The following is a 19,484-nucleotide window of genomic DNA, read 5'->3' on the forward strand; positions in this document are numbered from 1 at the left end:
CCCCAGCCACATGGAACTGTAAGTCCATTAAGCCACTTTCTTCAGTAAATTGCCCAGTCTTGGGTATATGTTTATCGGCAGCGTGAAAACGGACTCATACAGCAGTGTCACTTCTAGTGACACTGTTGGCCAAAGCAAGTCACGGGGTCACCCAAAATTCAAAGAGTGGGGGGATAGACTTCCCCTTTTAATCACAAGGAGCCACAACATCACACTGGAAATGGCTTGGATACAGGGCAGCCATTAATTGGGGCCGTAGATAACTTCAGTTTGCACAGCTGCCAAAATCAGCATTGACCTCTAGGGCTGTCCGCAGAGAGGGAGGGGGGAAGGGGGCAGGCAGACATCCCTACTTAAGTCTTTGTAATGCCCAAGATCCCCTTAATGTGCAAAGTGTTTTATTGGTAGAATCAGGAAAATGTATGTCCCTAAACAATGAGTGATCAATTTTCACTCATCAGACTGACAGAAATTGAAAAATGTGATGCTATCAAGTATTGGTGAGAATGGAGAGGAAATAGGTGCCATATACTCTGCTGGTCAGAGTTTCCATGCCACAGCCCATTGAGGGCAATTCAGCAGCACCTACTTGAATTAAAAATACACTCATATGTTAAACAGCTGTGGTCCATCCACCCCATGGAACAGTACTCAGCAATAAGAAGGAACAAACTATTGATACACACAACAACCTGAATGAACCTCGAGGAGCGCAAAATGCCAGTCCTAAAAGGTTACATACTGCATGATGTCATTTATGTAACATTAGTGAAATGACCTAATTACTGAGATGAGAACAGTCTGCTGGTTGTCAAAGGTTAGGGATGGGGGAGAGAGCCCTTCGGCTGTAAAGGGGTAGTACGAGGGAGTCTTGTGGTGATGGTCCAGTTGAGTACCTTGATAGTGGTGGTGGTTATGCAAAGGTAATGTGATAAAATTGCATAGAGCTACATATGCACTTGTGCACACACACAGACACATACAAAGATGGGTGCCTGTATAACTGGTGAAATCTGAAGAGGCTCTGTGGATTGTAACAATGCCCATTTCTTGGTTTTGGTATTATACTTTATGCGAATGTTAACTTTGGGGGAGCCTGGGGGAAGGAGTGCATGTGTCTTCCCTGTACATTTCCTTGCAACTTCCTGTGAACCTTTACTTCCAAATGAAAAGTTATAAATAAAGACACAGGTGCTCTGGCCTGGTAAGTCCACTGCATGGTGCCTGCAACGGAGACATGGTCCCATGCCCAGAGAGGCTTATGCAGAGATGATCACTGAACATCATTTGATATCAAAGCATTGGAACGACCTAGATGTATTTGTTCACCTAATAATCATCTATTGGCTTCCTACTATGTGCCAGGCAGTGTGCCAGGCTCCAGGGATATAACCATAATCAAAATAGACCAAGTTCCTGTCCTCGTGGAGTTTGCATTCTAGTGATTGCCCCACAAGAGGGAGCTGATTCCACGTAACAGAAACAAAGAAATGAAGTAGGCTCATATCTCTATTGCTAGAATGGTTCTATCTCTGGAACATATTACTGCAAAGAAACAGCAAGAAGCAGAATCAGGCATTTGTTACACCACTTGTTTTCAAAATAGCAAAGGAACCACAGTCAAGTGAAGGAAGCATCAAGCTTTGCTGTGTACTTTACTGGGAGTTAATCCTGTCCACCTAACTGGAATGGAAGCCTGTGAGGGCAGGGGTTTTTTTTTGTTCCTTGCAGTGCTCCCACACCAGAGCAGGCCTGTCACATAGGAGGCACTCACATATCTGCTAGGGAAAAGAGTAGATTGTACCCATTTCACAGGTTGGCCAATGGAAGCAGGAGGCCCTTAGCTATGGCATATTGGATTCTCCACTATGAGAGTTATGAAATGTGCATTGAATATCCATGACTTTAAAAATACCAGATACCGTTTCTTTCAACTGTGTCATCAGAAACATATTTCCCCAGCCCCCAAAAAGTGTGACTGTCAAGCCTTAGATCCACAGGTTGTTGGTTGTGGAATGACTTCACACTTTTTTGTTTTGCAATACGGTGTGTCAGGCAGGCCTTCCTACATTATCTCATTTAATGTGCCTATCAATCCTGTCTGGAAGAAAATGGACATTCATACATCTTCTATCTGCCCCCAGGCCCCAGCCCCTGATGTAAGTTTGTAGCACACAATGACAGGCGACTGGAAGCAAAAGAGCCTGTTGCAGGATCCAGGGCCGCCAGTGAGTAAGGCCCAGTCACCCACCCACCCACCCACATAGGAATCCCCCAGTGAGTGCACAGTGTCTGGCGGGTGTGGGCTCCCATTTTCCTCTGCTCCTGGCTCATTCTGTCCCCCATCACATGTCCTGGGGTCAGTGACTGCTCCTGGGCATATTGCTGTGAACCAGGCCCAGTGCTGTCCTCATAAACTTGCAGGCTAGTCGGGAGGTCAGGGAAGCAGGCACAAGGTCTACCCAGTGTTGCCCTGGGGAGCCCGGGAACCTGCATCCTGGAGGTTCATAACCCACAAGGTGCTGCCTCTCCTCGCTGTTCCCATCAGAGGATCATAAACCATCCTTTCAAGTGCCAGCCAAGATGATGAAACATGAAGATGCTCTTGAGGTCACCAAGAGAATCATTTCAGACCCAGGGATCCCCCCAGAACGTACGCATCCAGTAGCTGTGATCGTGACCTCGATCTGTCCCCTCATCCATCTCCTGTCGGGTCCCTGTGAACATTTATTACCCTGCTGCAGAAAAAGCCTGCGAGGCCAGATGACTTGTCTGCAGCTGGCAAGCCTCGGCGCCCACAAAGCAGAAATTAATGAATGACGGTTGGGGAGAGAGGCAGGGAATAGGACAGCAGCTATTTTAGGCTCACTTTGCCAAAGCAGATCCTAATGCCTGCATCTATGTGTTAACTCTGTCCACCCTTTGAACAGAAATCGAAATCACATTGGCTTGGATTTTGTTTGCTTGCCAACTCCAGGCTTGTATGTCTTATAAAAATATGCAGATTTTGAACTAATAAAAAATAGAGCTACTTTGAAAATCAATTCTATCTCTCTCTCTGATTTAATATAACTCATAAAAACTTTCTCAAACCCAGTAAAATAAAGTTGGAATGACATGAGTTCAAATTCTGACTTACTTTCTAACTGTAACTAGGTCTCTCTGGGCTTTAGTTTTCTCAGTTGTAAAGTGGGGATCAGACCATCGCAGTGTTGGAAGATGAAGCAAGATATGTGGGAAAGCTCCTAGCACCTGTCATTCCTTGGATATGTGACTCCTTAGACATAAAGGAAACCATCACCCCTTTCTGCAACTATGGAAATATGGTGTTCATGGATCATCTACTTTTCCCTGAGCACCTCCTAAATGCAGGCATGTAGAAACCCTGGAGAACCCATGGTGACCTCTGGAGTTGGCATTCAGCGCTGGGCTCAAGTGTTGTGGAAATAGACCTGTGTTTGGGTGATGTCTTGTCTCTGAAAAGCAGCAGTTTGTTTCCATGGATAAGCCAGAACATTTCTCCTCCTGGTTTCTGGCTTTGTCAGGCCCAGAGTTGGGGAGCTGACGTGGAGAAACAGAAGACGTGAATGTGAGCTGGGTGGTGATGGAGCAGACTGCTGAGTGAAGCCCTAGGGCCCCACAGAGGAGCTGTCTGGATGCTCGGTGCAGAGAACCACAGCTGGAACAGCCCAGGACCTCAGGCCCCTCCAGGACAGAAGGGACAACTAGTCTTGATCCTCCCATAACTACTGAGGTACGTGGGGTCTGGAAACCAGAGAGGGAAGAGGCTTAAAGTAGTGGCCCTGGGGACCCACCTCATGGTACTCATGGCACAGGATACCTTTCTTCATGGGATGATCCATTGTATGGTTATTTTATGATCGCCACTGTATAAACAAGAGATGTAGAGTTTTTCCTATCCCCATATTGCAGTCAAGACCCCCGAGGCTCCAAGAAACTAAGGAACCTTCTAGAAGTCACATAGCCTGCAAGTGGCCAAGTCAGAATTTCCCTGCAAGGCTTGTGCTGTTTCCATTCCTGTTTTAAAAGAAACATTCATATTTGATTTGAAAGCATCTGGTTAGAAAGAACTGGACACTCTGAGTAGGCTTTCAGAAAGTGCCTTCCACAGAGATAAGCAATTCAATAAAGGAACAGCAAATACTTGTTCAGCACCTACTATGTGCCAGGCACTGTCTTAGGCATTTGAGATTCATCGACGAATAAAATGGTTACTTAATAGGTGGTTATGGATTTGAGTTGGAAGAATTTGATTCTAAGACTCTCCTAAAATGGGTGTGGGCCTCTTATAATTCATAACCAGGTGAGAATTCATATAATTCATATAATTCATAACCAGGGCAATTGACATTGCCCGTCAATAAGTGAATGATTTTCCTCTAGGATCTGATTTTGCTGCCCTTGTTTTCTTCTCCACACAGCCCTGGTGCGCTCGGACAAACCCTGCATGGCTCAGCCACTCTTCTGTCTCTGGGGGTGGTTCTGAGAAAAGTGTTATGCATCTGCCTCATGCCGTTTTATCACCAAAAGGAAAGTTTAAAGTAGCTTAAGAGCTGGAGTAGGTGGCAACCTTTAGAAACCTCAGTTTCCTCGTCTGTAAAATGGAGAGAATAGTAACTTTTGTTAAGGGGTGAGGGAGATATATATATATATATTCTGTTTTTTTCTATATGTTGTCTCTCTATCCATCTCTCTATCTCTGTCTGATTGCTCTGTCTATGCCAGCATGTGCAAATGCTCAGGAGGTGCCAGCTGTTAGGAGGATGACGGGGTGCCATTTTGCAGCAATGGCTGCCCGTGCAGTGGATTGGATGTCGTGTCTCTTACTGATCTTAAAGGGGCCTCCTTCGAGAATCAGCAATTTGTCCCCACCTATGTCAAGCCTGGACGGAGAACAAAGTTGTAGCTGTGCCTTTCTGCTTTGCCCTTTCAAAACAAAGAATTGTATGCTTTTGACATGAACATTATTGTTGCTGTTTGACTGCCCCCAGAGCCTTTGTGTCTGCTCTGCAGCTGGAGGACAGAATCCTCTGCATGTGGGGGACAGGGGTAAGCGGTGGACTGGCAGTGGATTGGCAGGCACTGGCACCCTCCCTTTGGTCCTGGACTCTCTGTAGAGCTTCTGTGGCTGCCCGCTGCTCCCTTTTGGGTGTTCCCCATTCCTCTGTTCGCCCCACCCTCACGGAGGACCTACTTTGTGGACCTGCCTACCCAAGCCCACTTCGGGGTGGAGGGTGCGCAGCAATGCTTGGATTGCACATCAGAATGTGATAAACCAGGCCGGAGACTCACATCCACCAGCCTCCCTCCACGTGCTGGAGTACAGCATCTGAGTGGTTTCCCGGCAACCAAGCGAGGCCAGTGCAATGCAGGTCCATGACAGGGTTCCCCGTCCTCGGCAGGATGAGGAGGATGGTGAGAGCTTTCTAGAAAGCTAAGAGAAAGGAGGCCCTTTTATTCTGAGTTGTGGCCTTTCTACTCTTTCAGTGTTAAAATGGCCTTTCTTCTATAATGTTGATGACCAAGGAGGTCTTATTTTTTTTTATGTTGGTATCTGGCAATGCTAGATTGACTTAGTTCATGTTTTCTTTGTTTTGTGTTAATTTTACTGGCCTGAGACATCCTTAAGTCTGGGAAACACTGAATTATTCTATTTGGACAGGAGGTGTTATTTTATTTAATTTTACTGCCAATTCTGTGAAATACCTTTCCCATCACAAGTTGAGAAAACTAAGGTGTGGAGAGGCAGCTTCCCCAGAACGGCAAAGGCAAGCTTCATACCTGGTTCTGACTCCTACCAAAACCCTCATGTGCCCCGCCACCCACAAGCTCCAGGCTGCTCTAAAAGAGGCTCAGAATGGCTAACGGTGGTAGAGCTCATAGAATATATGGAGATCTGCACCACGTAACGCAAGGACTTGCTCCTTATCTAGATCACAGGAAGGCTCAGGTGTCCCCGTTAGCTGAATGGTGCTAACACGTGGGCCGACAGCTTTGGCTCTTCAAATCTGATATCCTTTGTGTTGGTCAAACCCTCACATGCAATCCAAAGAGGATCTCTACTAGTCATGGACCTGCCCTCCTCCCCACCCCCACACCAGGTAATGACAGGCTGGACATCGGCCAGGTGGTTTCCACATCTGCACCATAGAGGGAAAGAGTCTGGTGATTGCTTCACTTTGCCTTCTTCAACCGAAGGCCACCCTAATACCTTTGTGGGCTGCATCCCAAGATGTCTTCACTGCATTTCCATCCTCAGTCAAGCCAGGAATTCCATCTCACTGGTCCAATGTACAGGGGTAGTTAACGGCTTGCATTTTGGTGAGTCAGCACTTTGAGGGTTTTGTAAAGGACTTTGCCGGTTTGGCTGCATCCGCTGGCCATAGGAGGCCTGGCTCAGGAGACATCACACCACTGTGGAGGGCTGCTCACCTTAACATTGTCCCTGTCTGAAAGCAAATTTTCTTTCTCCAGTGGCTTTCTTGGGGGACCTGGGTCATTTGGCACAAGCCATCAGGGACAAATCTATAACTAAAATGGAGTTGGACTAATTTTTGAGTAACTGATTTCCCTGCTGATCTTGAACAGCAGGAATTAGAGGCAAAAGCCCTGAAGAAACGTGTTGAATGAAGTAAGACAAGCCCCCATTCTAGGTCTTCACTCTGGAGAGTCAATGTGCAGTTGATGACAAGCTCCTTAGGGGCCAGTGTCTCCCCTTGGAATTGATGTGCCCTTCTGACCCACCACTGGGGCCCTCTGCCAGGCTGAAGCTCGGTGGAGAACAGCAGCCAACCTTGGTTGTTTTCTGGGTCTTTGCATTTGAGGAGCAAAGGCAAACCTCATGTGTTTTGTCTTCTGGGCATCCTTGGGAACCCCATGAGGCAGACAGGTGTGGACTGGCCTCTCTCACAATTGGGGAAACTGAGGCTAGAGGCAGGAAAGTGATAAACCTTGGTTTTCTCGTCTGGAAAATGGAAACAACATCTAATAACTTCCTCATAGGGGTCATGGTGAGAATTTAATGAATATATAATATGAATAAAGATAATGTCTGTATTTTATATATATAATATCAAAACCAGTGCTTGTCACATAGGAATTTTGAATAAATATTGGCTTTGGCTGTTATTTTTATTATTTCTAAGGTCACCCAGCTAGTAACTGGCAGATGTTTTGCAGCCCAATGGTTCTTTTTTATTGTTGTTTTTTTGAGTCAGAGTCTCGCTCTGTCACCCAGGCTGGAGTGCAATGGCGTGATCTCGGCTCACTGCAACCTCCACGTCCCAGGTTCAAGCAATTCTCAGGCCTCAGCCTCCCAAGTAGCTGGGATTACAGGTGTGCACCACCATGCCTGGCTAATTTTTGTATTTTTAGTAGAGACAGGGTTTCACCTTCTTGGCCAGGCTGGTCCTGAGCTCCTGCCCTCGAATGATTGGCCCTTCTCAGTCTCTCAAAGTGCTGAGATTACAGGCGTGAGCCACCTCATCTGGGTCCAATGGCTTTTTTTATTTCCATCTTTAAATCACCTAATTCTTTGTTTTCCCACTAAAATTCGAAAGTCTGCTTAGAGCAAGCTTTCTCCAAAGTTGTTCCCGGAAGATTCTAAACTGAAGAAAACTATGTTGACCTGAAATACTACTGGAAAGGCAGCTTACATTTGATTCATTTTGAAAATCAAGCATCAGAAACATTCCTTAGCCCACCAAGATAATATAAGTTAACAATGCCTGGGCACTCCGTCTGCACCAGGCACTGTACTGAGCATTTTATGAGGATTATGTTGCTTAATCCTCACAGCAACACTTTGGGGAAAGGTACTTGTGTTTTTCCCATTTTAAGTATGAGGAAACTGGGGTGCAGAAGGGTTAAGTGGCTACCCAAGGCAGCAAGTAAAAGGCAGAAGTGATCCCCAAACTCCTGCTCTTTAATCCCTAAGATGTATAGGTATTATGAGGCCTTCCATGTAGTTGCAACTTTTCTGTACTGCTTATTTGGGCCTTGCATGACCCATATCATGGCCCCTATCAGCTGCAGCTGTGTATTCTCAGTAGCCTGTGGGCTTTCAGAAGGCAGGGCTCTAGCCCCTCAACTGTGCCTCTCTAATATCCCAGACTCCTCTTTGGGCCTCAGTCTCTCCATTTGTAAAATGGACATATTAGGTGGCATCTGTACTGCACGCCACTCCCACCCCAGTGATTCAGAACTAGTGGCTTAGTGGCTTTCAGGAATCAAGGCTCACTTCATTTGCTCTTGGTTTTATTTGTTAAAAGGTATAGGGTGTACCGGTGAGAAAGTGTTCTCAATTTGCTCATCTGTGAAATAGGGTGATTCTGAGGATTTAGTGGGAAGGCAACAAGCACCTAGCACAGTGCCTGGAACACAAAAAATGCTGAATGATTGCGTGCCTTTTTTTTTTTTTTTTCTTTTTTTTGAGACAGAGTCTCACACTGTCGCCCAGGCTGGAGTGCGGTGGCATGATCTTGGCTCACTGCAAGCTCCACCTCCTGTGTTCACCCCATTCTCCTGCCTCAGCCTCCCGAGTAGCTGGGACTACAGGTGCCCGCCACCACACACGGCTAATTTTTTGTATTTTTAGTAGAGACGGGGTTTCACCATGTTAGCCAGGATGGTCTTGATCTCCTGACCTCGTGATCTGCCCACCTTGGCCTCCCAAAGTGCTGGGATTACAGACGTGAGCCACCATGCCCAGCCGATTGCATGCTTTTAAAAACAGTAGTGATACTATTCTATTGAGACACTTGTCACAGATACTCATGGGTGTCCCAAGTCATAATCTCTGTCCTCCACAAGACAACATCAGTTTGAGGAAACTGTCTAGAGTCTGAGTGATCTCTTGGTGCTTTTCTGTGGGGAACAGTGTGACCCAGGCTGTCTTTTGTCAGAGAGGCATTGACCTGTCTGTGTTTAAAGAAATTAAACTTTCCACCCTATATGCTTCAGATGGGGGCAACCACAAGGCATTAGGCCAGTGGGAATCAAGAAAGGAGGAAAGGAAGACAGGGAAGCAGGAAGAAAGATGAGATGGAATAAGCATTTTGCAGCTTAGCCCCAAGAGGAGAATGAGAGACGCATTAAAACAGTCACCCCTGCTGCAAATGGATTCATTTGATTGAAGGTGGTCACAGATGTCACGTAAAAAGAAATTTAGTTTTAGAAATGGGAAGCCTTCCCATAGGGGCTTAAAGAAGAAATCAGGGAGGAATAGAACTAGAATTCTGGTTGCCAAAGATGTGTTCATCATACAAGTTCAGGCATAAGTCCCTGCTGTCACATATGTATGGGATCACGTGTGTTCCTGCATGTGCACACATGCCCACCACTAGACCATAGGGTGCTTTGGGGCACATTAGGAAAAGGCATCCCCCTCTGGGTGGAAGCAGCCACATGGCACATTGCTTGGCCAGTGGACCGTGGGCTGGATAGAAGCCCCCTCTTCTTCTCTGCCCAGTAGTGTGTGGCCCTGCATGGGGGTACACATGCGTGCGTGCACACATATACACACACAGAGTCTCTCTCAGGCAAGTGAGGAGACCTTTAGCCAAGGTCTGGTAATCTCACAGTGAATTGGAGACACCTCAGCCGGAGTCCCCATGGAACACCCAGCAGTACTTGCCTTCCAAGAGTCATTTCCACAAAACCCACAGCTTCACACTGCTTGCTCAGCTGCCTTCTTGAAGATAATCTGTTTTGTTCTGTGCCTCTTCAGGACCTATCTGGTCCCGGCGAGCACACTTATTGGCTTGACTTCAGAATACAATTTTATTCCTGCCGTTAGATACCTGCTTTTGCTGGAAAACAAGCCTCAGGCCTTTGCCGTTTACCGAGTGCCTCATTTGATCCTCACAGCAACCCCAGGGATTAAACAGTGGGGACTTAGCACACCCATTTTACAGGTGAGGAAACGTTCTCTGAGAAGAACCTCAGAGAAGGAGAACATCATGGGTGGCCTGGATTTAGAGAGTCTGTCTACCATCACCTGGTCTTGAGTGATCTCAGTTTGGCTTTTGCTAAATTCCCTCAAAACTGTGAACATTCATCTTCTCCCAGGCTTAGTTTGTCCCCTGTCCCCTCTGACCTGAACCTCCATCCTGACCAACTATCTTCCATAATGAACTTAACGACAGCAGAGACTTAAGCACTGTCTTGATTTTGTCATTGTCCCGAGTAAAATAGCCATCCAATTGGCCAGGATCACCCTTGGAACTTGTTGCCATAGACTTAATTAGACTTTGTTGCTAGTGTGACCCCTTTGCGGCCATTGCCGTGGTCATCATTTGCTACAAATCTGCTCCTAAGAGCTGGACCTTGATCCAGACATATTGGATGCTTCTTTTTAGAAATTGCTTTCAGAGCTTAGGTCCCATTGCCCCAGATACTCTAACGATGATAAATCTTCATCCTGATTTTCATTAAGACAGATAGCGTATCAGTGGCAGGCCTGGAGTGGCTACTAAATAGATAATTGTTGAATGAACCTATTAATTTGTGAATCCTTTGAGGGTGATGTTTAATAAGACTCTTTCAGTTGCTGGTGACCAGATCACAGCACAAACTAGTTTAAGCAAGAAAGGGATTGGTTCACATAACTGCAAAGTACAAGGATGAGGGTGTCAGGCACAGCTGAATCCAGAGGCTGAAATCATATTACTAGGGCTCAGTTTTCCTCTCCTCTCAGCTCTGCTTTTCAGCATTCCAGGTGGTCACCAGTTGTTCTAGGGCTGATGTGGCTCTTTTATCCAGTTCACAAACTTAAACAAAGATTAGTCTTCTCCTTCCTTTATCCATAAACAAATCCCATAAAGGGGCTGGCACTGGCCCTGCTTAGGTCATGTGCCATCCCTTTAGACCAATCATTGAGTACCACAGGATGAGCTACCATGATTGGCCAGACCTGGGTCACTTGCCCACCCATGAGATTTGAAGGCAGGGAAGCATGTGATTGACAGCTTTACTCAAGCCCCATTGGACAATTCTCCAATGGAGCTGCTCACTACAAGGGTAGATGAGGTTTCTGGAAAGAGCACAGTGTCAGAAGAGTAGTCTAATAAAGATTATAATTTAAGTCCCAGATACTTACTTGGGAGGCTGAGGCAGGAGGGTTGCTTGAGCCCAGGAGTTTGAGGATGCAGTGAGTGAGCTATGATCATGCCACTGCACTCCAGCCCAGGTGACAGAGCGAGACCCTGTCTCTTTATATATATATATATATATATATATATATATATATATATATATATATATATGTATGTATGTATATATGTATATACACACACACACGTATATACATATATACATATACATATGTGCATATATATATATTTCTAGCTATAAGGCTTTGGGTAAAAAAAAGAGATAAATAAAATAACAAGTTATTGAATGATTTACCACTTGTCTTAAAAGTGTTGCTGGCAGTGATAGTTTCATTGCTAGCAGCCTAGAAATAACTGATCTGGTGCCTCTCTTGGGGACTGCTTTGTCTGGCAGAGGATCTTAAGGTTGGAGTTTATATTATTCAATTACCACATTCCCCTTTCCCCAGTTCCACATGAAGAATGAGTATTACCATGAATTCAGCAAAACCCAAGCAACACTGACCCTATTCCCACCTTCCCAGCCCATGAGGAAGTTTTCCAGTATCACAATTAATTAGCGGTATCTTCCCTCACATTCCTCCCTCTGTGCCTCTTTCTGTGACTCATCCAAGGGATTGGAGAGTGTGATTACAAATGCAGGCCCTGTGGCCACATAAACCTGGGTTCTGATTCCAGAACTCTCCCTTGTGATTTGACTTCTATGAGCCCAAGTTTCCTCATCAGTAAAATTTAAAAAAAAAGTAAAAAAAAAAAATTAAAAAAAAAAAACCCTGGCAGAGGGGTTGTAAAGGTCAGATGAGATAATGGAGGTGAAGTACACATACAAAGACTCAGTGGCCATTTGCATGATTATTATTAGTATCTACATTCATTTTGTGTCCCCATCTTTTACCAAATTGCATACAGAGGGCTAACATGGGCACAGCACATTACCGTTTGCAGGAGTGTGTGCACACGATGAATGGGTTTGCCCCCTCTTCTGACCTTTGTTCTTTGGTTACAAAGCTGCTTCTGTGGCCCCCTGCCATGTGCCTGTGGTTGTCCCACCAGAAGCCGGTGGGATCATGACCTGACCCAGTAAGGCCTTCCTCTTTCAGCTCTTTGTTTAACCAATGGTCACCAAGCATCTGCTCTGGGTAGGGACAGACTAGATATGGAGGATTTGGGAGTTTCTTGTGTTAACCTTGGATCCATTCACCTAGGCCCTCACTGGACCTGCTCCTGCCCTATGGGAAGTTCTTGCACTCAGAGTCCACAGGAAATGTACCCCTAAACGCCACCCATCTCCCAGGTCTTTCCTCTTAATAGGTTACACTCACTAAGCATTTCCCATGCAGTTTGTAAAGATCTGACATCTACTTACTTATTTAACCATCACAATGGCCCTACAAGAGAAGCATTCTCACTGTCACATTTCTTTTACAGTAAAGAAACTGAGGCAGAGAGAAGTTAAGCCATTCAAACTCCAGGTGCATGAAGGAGCTGGGGGCGCAAGCTAAGCCCGTGGTCTCAGCCAGTATCTGAGACCACAGTGCTGTGATTTGTGCTTCCTTTCTCAGGTTTTAATCTGGGGGTCCTCCCTACCTCTGGTGGTAACACATTCATTTAAATGGGAGTCAGTGGCCCAAACTTGCTATCAGGGCAAAGAGGATTTCAGACTTTGTGGTGGAGGCAGATGGAAAGTCCATGGCAAAATTTATGGGGCATGGATGGAAACACCATGACTTCGAGGTTTCTTTCCATCAGTCTCCAATACTTTCAATCAGTATTGAAAGAACAAGGGATTTGAATATGGAGTCCTGGCTCAGACCCTTGCTGGTTTGCCTGGTGAACTCCTACTCATCCCTCATGACCCAGCTCTAATGCCTCCTCCTTAGGGCAGCCTTCCCTGACTGCCTCAGGTATCTCTGATCACCCTACATTGCCAATCATCCATTCATATAACAAGTACATTCTGAGCATCTACTGTGTGCCTGAACATCATAAATTCTCTATACCAAATTGCAAATTCTCAAAGACAGGGACTGGGTCAGCAGAATAGTTAAGTTTGCAGGCTTTGGAGCCTGTAGGTTTGAATACTGGTTTCTCCATTTACTAGCTGCATGACTTTGGGCAAGTTCCTTAACATTGATAAGCCTCAGTTTCCCCCTCTGTTAAATGGGCCTAATAATAATACGACCTGCATCTTATAGTGTGGTGTGAAGATTATAGTCTGAATGTAGTAGATACCCAATCATTGTTGCCAAGTAGTAAGTGCTTAGTCGGTGTTACCTGTTGTGAAGTCTGTTTTTCATGCTTGTATCTTGAGGACCAACCACAGTGCCTGCACCCAGTGGGCGTTCAGTGAATGTTTGCATGAACAGGTGAGTGAGTGAGTGAGTGAGTGGGTTGGGCACTTCACCCCTTTGACTGTGAAGCCCCTCATATTTGAAATGGGGAGAAATTTGTCTGCCTTCCAGCTTGTGAGGATTAATGGGGGTGCACGGGGCATGACAGCACTTTGGAAATGAGGAGGTGCCCAGCACACAGCAGAGAGATTGCAATCATTTTGCCTCTGGTGACAAGGGCCTGGGGCCAGGCCTCCACCACCCGCTAGCATGGAGCTGCTGGGGGACGTGGCCACACAGGGAAGGTTGGGGAATGTGTTAGGCCATTCTAGCATTGCTATAAAGGAATAACCGAGATGGGATACTTTATAAAGAAAAGAGGTTTAATTCCCTCATAGTTCTGCAAACTGAGAATACAGGAAGCATGATGCCAATGTCTGCTCAGCTTCTGGGGAGGCTTCAGGAAGCTGACAATCATGGCAGAAAGTGAAAGGGGAGCAGGCATATCACATGGTGAAAGCAGGGGAGAGGAAGGAGGTGCTGCATGCTTTTAAACCACCAGATCTCGCAAGAGCACACTCACTATACGAGGACAGCACCAGGTGGATGGTGCTAAACCATTCATAAGAAATCTGCCGCTACCATTCAGTCACCATCCACCAGGCCCCACCTCCACATGGAGAATCCCATTTCAACATGAGATTCAGTGCAGACAACATCCATACTCTATCAGGAGGGGTGTAGGAATCTGCTGACTGGGACATCCAGCCTTCAGGAGGCCCACCTCAGACACATCCTAAGAGTGCCTCTGTTTTCCCAGGAAAGCCATACATCCCAGGGAGCTATGCTCAGGACGAATGTGTAAAAGGTTTCTATTAATCAATGAGAGGATCAGCAACCACCACCCTGGCCCTTACATTTGGGGAACACCAAAGGAGACCTAATGTCCCCCGGGTCCTAGCCTCTGACTTGTGTGCTGAGCATGGATTCCCTATTCATCCTCTGGATGAAGATGCCAAGGCATCAGGACACGATGGCCTGCCCAAGGTCACTCCACTGGTGAGGACCAGAGCTGACACACACCACCATGCATCCCAGCAAAGTCTGGCCCGATCCCTGTAAGGAATGAGGGAAATTTTAAGAGCTCGATAAAGAGATCACTCCCACAGAAACAGACATTGGCTGCGCTGGTCTGTGACAACCTCCATAGCCCAACCTACCACTCACCTGGGCCTCTGGAACTCTCAGAAACCACAGGCTCTTGCAGCAGGAGGAAACTGAGACCAGCCCATGCAGCCTCCCACTTTACAAATGGCAAAGTAGAGACCCTGAGAAGACCAGTGATCTCCCCTAGGGCCGTAGAGCAAACTGGTGGGTGGAGACAGGACATCTCTGGTGCCAGGGATCTTCAAGATATTCTTTTTAAGATGCATGTCAGGATCTGACAGAGAACAATGTAACCAACACCATTCATTCATTCATTCAACAAATGTTTACTGAGCACCTACTATGTGCCAGATACTTTTCTAGGTGCTGGGGCTCCAGCAATGACCAAAATAAAGATCCCTCGTGGAACTGACAGGTTATTAACATCCTCGAACCATATACCGACCACCAGCTTAAGAAAGAAAACATTATAAATATCAATATCATTGAAACCTCCTGCTCTCTTATTTCTTCCCCTCTTCTCTCACCCTGGAGATACCACAATCCTGCATTGGGTTTACCATTCACAGGCACCAGATGTATGTTTTTAAACTTTCCATAAATGGCATCAGATTGCACATATCTTTCTGCAGCTCATTATTGTTTGAGTGCATATTCACATGAATCTGCTTCATCTTGTGCTGCTGTATAGAATTGCCTGGTGTGACTACACAACAATGTGTTCACCCATTCTCCTGCTGGAGATAAAGCCACAGTGAACATTCCTGGGCACAACTCCCTGTGCAAATGGGCAAGAGTTTCCCTCCTGCTCCAGCTTTAACTTCAGTGTTGGCCCCTCCTGACTATCCCCCAAACTGGACAAGATCTGGAAGCTCCTTCAAGCCTATTCAGGGATCCCAGACTGGGATGGTGGGTGTGATGGGAGGGCGTGGTAATATCAGAACATTCGTACTGAACAGACCTCCCTAGAGATGGTCTTGGTCCCTGCCATTTATAAGGGAAAGAGGATCAAATAGTTGAGCACAGGGTAGATGTGTATATGTGAGACAGCACATGCATTTTCTCATAAACATTCCTGTGATGTAAGGTATTGGTTGTCTATTGCTGCATAACAACTTACCACAAACTTAGTGGCTTAAAACAACATACATGCATTATCTCACAGTTTCCATACACCAGAGTGCAGTATCCTCTGCTTGGGGTCTCACGAAGCTGCAATCCAGGATGTGGCTGGCTTCTCATCTACCAGCTCAGGGTCCTTAACCAAGCTCACATCGTTGCTGGCAAAATTCATTTCCTTGCAGCTGTAGACCTCGTGGTGCATCGATTCTCTCTAAGGCCAGCAGGAGAGAGATAGAAGTCTCTGACTTCCAGATCCCATACTAAAGGATCTCCTGATTAAGTCAGGCCCATCTACAACAATCTACATTTGGCTTAAAGTCAACTGATTGGAAACTTTAATTACATCTGAAAAATCTATTTATCTTTGCTATATAACCTCACATGACCGTGGGATGATATCCCATCATATTCATAGACCCTCTCCACACCCAGGAGAAGGAGATTTTTAGGGTATGTACACCATAGGCTGGGAATCTGGGGGATGATTTAGAATTCTACCTACCACAGATTGGTACTATTATTATCCCCATTTTAACTCAGTGAAGTTAATGGGTTAACCCAAGTTACACAGCAAGCAGGTAGGTAGGGCTGGGATCCCAATTCAAGTCTGAGTTGGGAGTACAAGCTCTCTCCCTGCTTCCAGGAGCTCTTAACACTTTTCTGAGAGGCCCCCAGGCTTCATAAACAGACAAGCCTTCCATGCTCCCAGGCCCCTTCTAGGAGAAGGGCCATTTTCTTGGTTAGACCTGGGCCCCCAGAAGCCAGGGCCAGCATCTTGGCCCCCAACAAACAAACACACAATAAGTGCTCAGCAGATGCTTGCTTGCTGTGGGCAGCTTGCCTGTCTTTTCCTTTCCTCCCTCTGAGCTGGCCACCCCTGGGAAGTGCTGGGCACATCTCTCATGCCAAGAAAGGAGTCCAGGGAATACCAGTTTCATGCTACAGAATCTCATTTCACAAACAGTTTGATGAGGGCACGATGTTCCAGTAAACCTAGGGATGCCCATCCAGACTTTATTAAACATTTTATTATCTTTTCCTTATTATAAAAGCAATACATATTCATTTTGGAATAGAAAATACCAATGAACAAAATAAATTTAAAATATTTTTTATGATCTCAGTATGTGAGAACCATGGTTTGCACATTGGTGTCTACCTGCAGGCAGTGTAGCAACTGGGAGCATGGACATTGGAGCCACACTTCCTGGGGTTTAATTCTGGCTTCTCTGTTGCCAGCTGTGTGACCTTGGACAGTATTTTATCCTCTCTGTGCCTCAGTTTTCTCATCTGTAAATGGCCATGTCCACAATACCTGCTTCCTAGGGCTGTGGGAGAAGCAAACAGGATAACACATGGGAAGTACTTAGAGCAGGGCCTGGCATACAGAGAGCTTTATGGCTCGAAAGCTTACTCATGCCATACAACTTAGTCATGAATATTGCTTTGATAAAAAACAGGATCCTATTTCATATATTACCTTGTAATGTTTCTTCATGTCACATTATTTTTTGCCAACAAATATTCATCTACAAAATAATTTTTTAGCCACTATTGTTTCAGAGTAATCTTAGGTTCACAGCAAAATTGAAAGGAAAGCATAGGAGAGAGGTCTCATAGACTCCCTCCCCATCAAACAACATCCCCGCTGCCAGTATCCCCCACCAGAGTGATATATGTATTACAATGGATGGGCCTACATTGACACATCATGCCCATTATTGCATTAGGGTTCATAGCAAGTGTTGTACTTGCTATGGGTTTGGACAAATGTATAACAACATATTCACTATTATAGTATCATACAGAGTAGGTTCACTGCTCCAAACATCCCCGCTCCACCTATCCATCCCTCCCTTCCCCCAACCCCCGCTGACCACTGATCATTTTCCTGTCTCCGTAGTTTTGCCTTTTCCAGAGTGTCATAGACTTGGAACCTTATAGTATGTAGCCTTTTCAGGTTGGCTTCTTTCACTTAGTAATATGCATTTGAGACTCCTCCATGTCTTTTTATGGCTTCATAGCTTGTTTCTTTTTAGCACTGAATAATATTCCATTGTCTGGGTGTACCACGGTTTATCCATTCACCTACTGGAGTACATCTTGGTTGCTTCCAAGTTTTGGCAATTATTAATAGAGCTGCTATAAACATCTGTGTACAGAACTTTGTGTGGACATAAGTTCTCAACTACTTTGGGTAAATACCAGGGAGTGTGATTGCTGGACCACATGGTAAGAGTGTGTTTAGTTTTGTAAGAAACTGCCCAACTGTCTTTCAAAGTGGCTGCATCATTTTGCATCCCCACAAGCAGTGAATGAGAGTTCCTGTTGCTCTACATCCTCACCAGCATTTGGTGCTGTCAGTGTTCTGGATTTTGGCCATTCTAATAAGTTTGTACCATGACATAGTTTTAAATGGCTGAATCACCTTCTGCATAATTTATTTAAGCAATCCTTTATTTTGGATTCAGGTGTAGTTTCATTCTTTAACTATTATAAACAACACCATAGGGAACTGCCTCATAACTAGGTTTTTGTGCATATCCTTAATCGTTAATTTTCTTCCCCTTAGGGAGGACTTTCTAGAAGTAGGATCGATGGACCAAAGAGCCATTCTGTTTATTGGAGAAATATTTGCGGTGTTCCTGCTGGGTGCCAGGCATATGAAGTCAAATTTTCTCCCAGAAAGGCTTTGCTACTGGTTTAGTGCTCATCAAGTGTGTGTGTGTGGTTCTGTTCCTCCTCCCTCCACATCCCCATCCCTAGGAGATGAGTGTTTAAACTTACCTGCCCAACAGATGAGCGAGGTTGATGGTAGTTCTGTGGTTGTGACAGCTCCTTGCATCAGCCAGCTGCCAATGTCTTGCTCATAGAAGGTCTGAGGCTAGACCACTGTGGGTGGCCACAGAGTTCCTCAAGGCTCAGTGGCACCCCATCCCTGTCAGTAGAAATGGCTGGAACCCACAAAGGGTATCCAGCTGAGGTCCAAGGCAAAAACCTTGGATCTGAGGTCCAAACCAAGTTCCAGAGACTGGGGTCCTGCTTTTATCCTGCTCTCCTTCCTCCCTTTTCTCTCTCCTTCTTTACCTCTCTCCTTCCTTTCTTCCTCCTTCATTGATCTTAGAAACTGCCAGATCCTGTGCTAAGTATTCAATGCACCATAAAAACAATACACATCCAATCTCTGCCTTTATGGAAGCAGTGGAAGAGACAGATATTAAATACATACATTCACAAGTACAGCATCACAAATTGTAATCCAATCACAAAGGGAAAGCTTTGCACTGCTATAGGAGAGATCAATGGGGAATGAACCCTCAGCTTGGTCATCAGGGAAGACCTCTCTGAGGAACTGGCACTTGTGCTGAGGCCTGGAAAATGAATAGGAGATCATGAAGAAAAGGGTGGGGAAAGGGCATTGCAGGCAGACAGCACAACATGTGCAAAGGCCCTGAGGCTGTGGCCCTGCATGTGGCTAGAGTGTCCCCTGCCCAGGGAGGAGGAAGACAGGCCAATCACCAGGGACTTGCAGTTCTGAACAGCAAATCCAGAGGCCGGTGGGTGGCCCAGCTCAGGGTCAAGGCCAATATGTAAGCAGGGCAATGTTGGCATGGATGAGAGTAGGCCAGGGACCCTGGCTACACCTGAACTCCTGGTGGTGGTTGCTGCTCCACTTGTGAGCAAAGAGAGGTCTGTTGACGGGGGCGCCAGGACTGCACCAGAGCCTCAAATT

The 19,484-nt window shown here is 45.9% G+C and overlaps 1 protein-coding gene across 8 annotated transcripts in view; it reads left to right on the top strand.

Annotated features, from left to right (window-relative positions):
* ATP2B2 (ATPase plasma membrane Ca2+ transporting 2) overlaps positions 1 to 19,484 on the top strand; it is a 390,731-nt gene that overhangs the window by 12,819 nt on the left and 358,428 nt on the right. For 6 of the 8 annotated variants that reach the window (XM_063721889.1, XM_063721888.1, XM_054551730.2 and 3 more), the window contains exon 1: positions 3,400 to 3,754. The exons of the other annotated variants lie outside the window; for them this stretch is intronic. The gene's annotated coding sequence lies outside the window, so the exon portion shown is untranslated. Of the gene's footprint in view, positions 1 to 3,399; positions 3,755 to 19,484 lie in introns of those variants that run through there. 8 annotated transcript variants of the gene reach the window in all.

The sequence above is a fragment of the Pongo abelii genome, chromosome 2 (assembly GCF_028885655.2).
Source record: "Pongo abelii isolate AG06213 chromosome 2, NHGRI_mPonAbe1-v2.0_pri, whole genome shotgun sequence".
Taxonomy (NCBI): Eukaryota; Metazoa; Chordata; class Mammalia; order Primates; family Hominidae; genus Pongo; species Pongo abelii.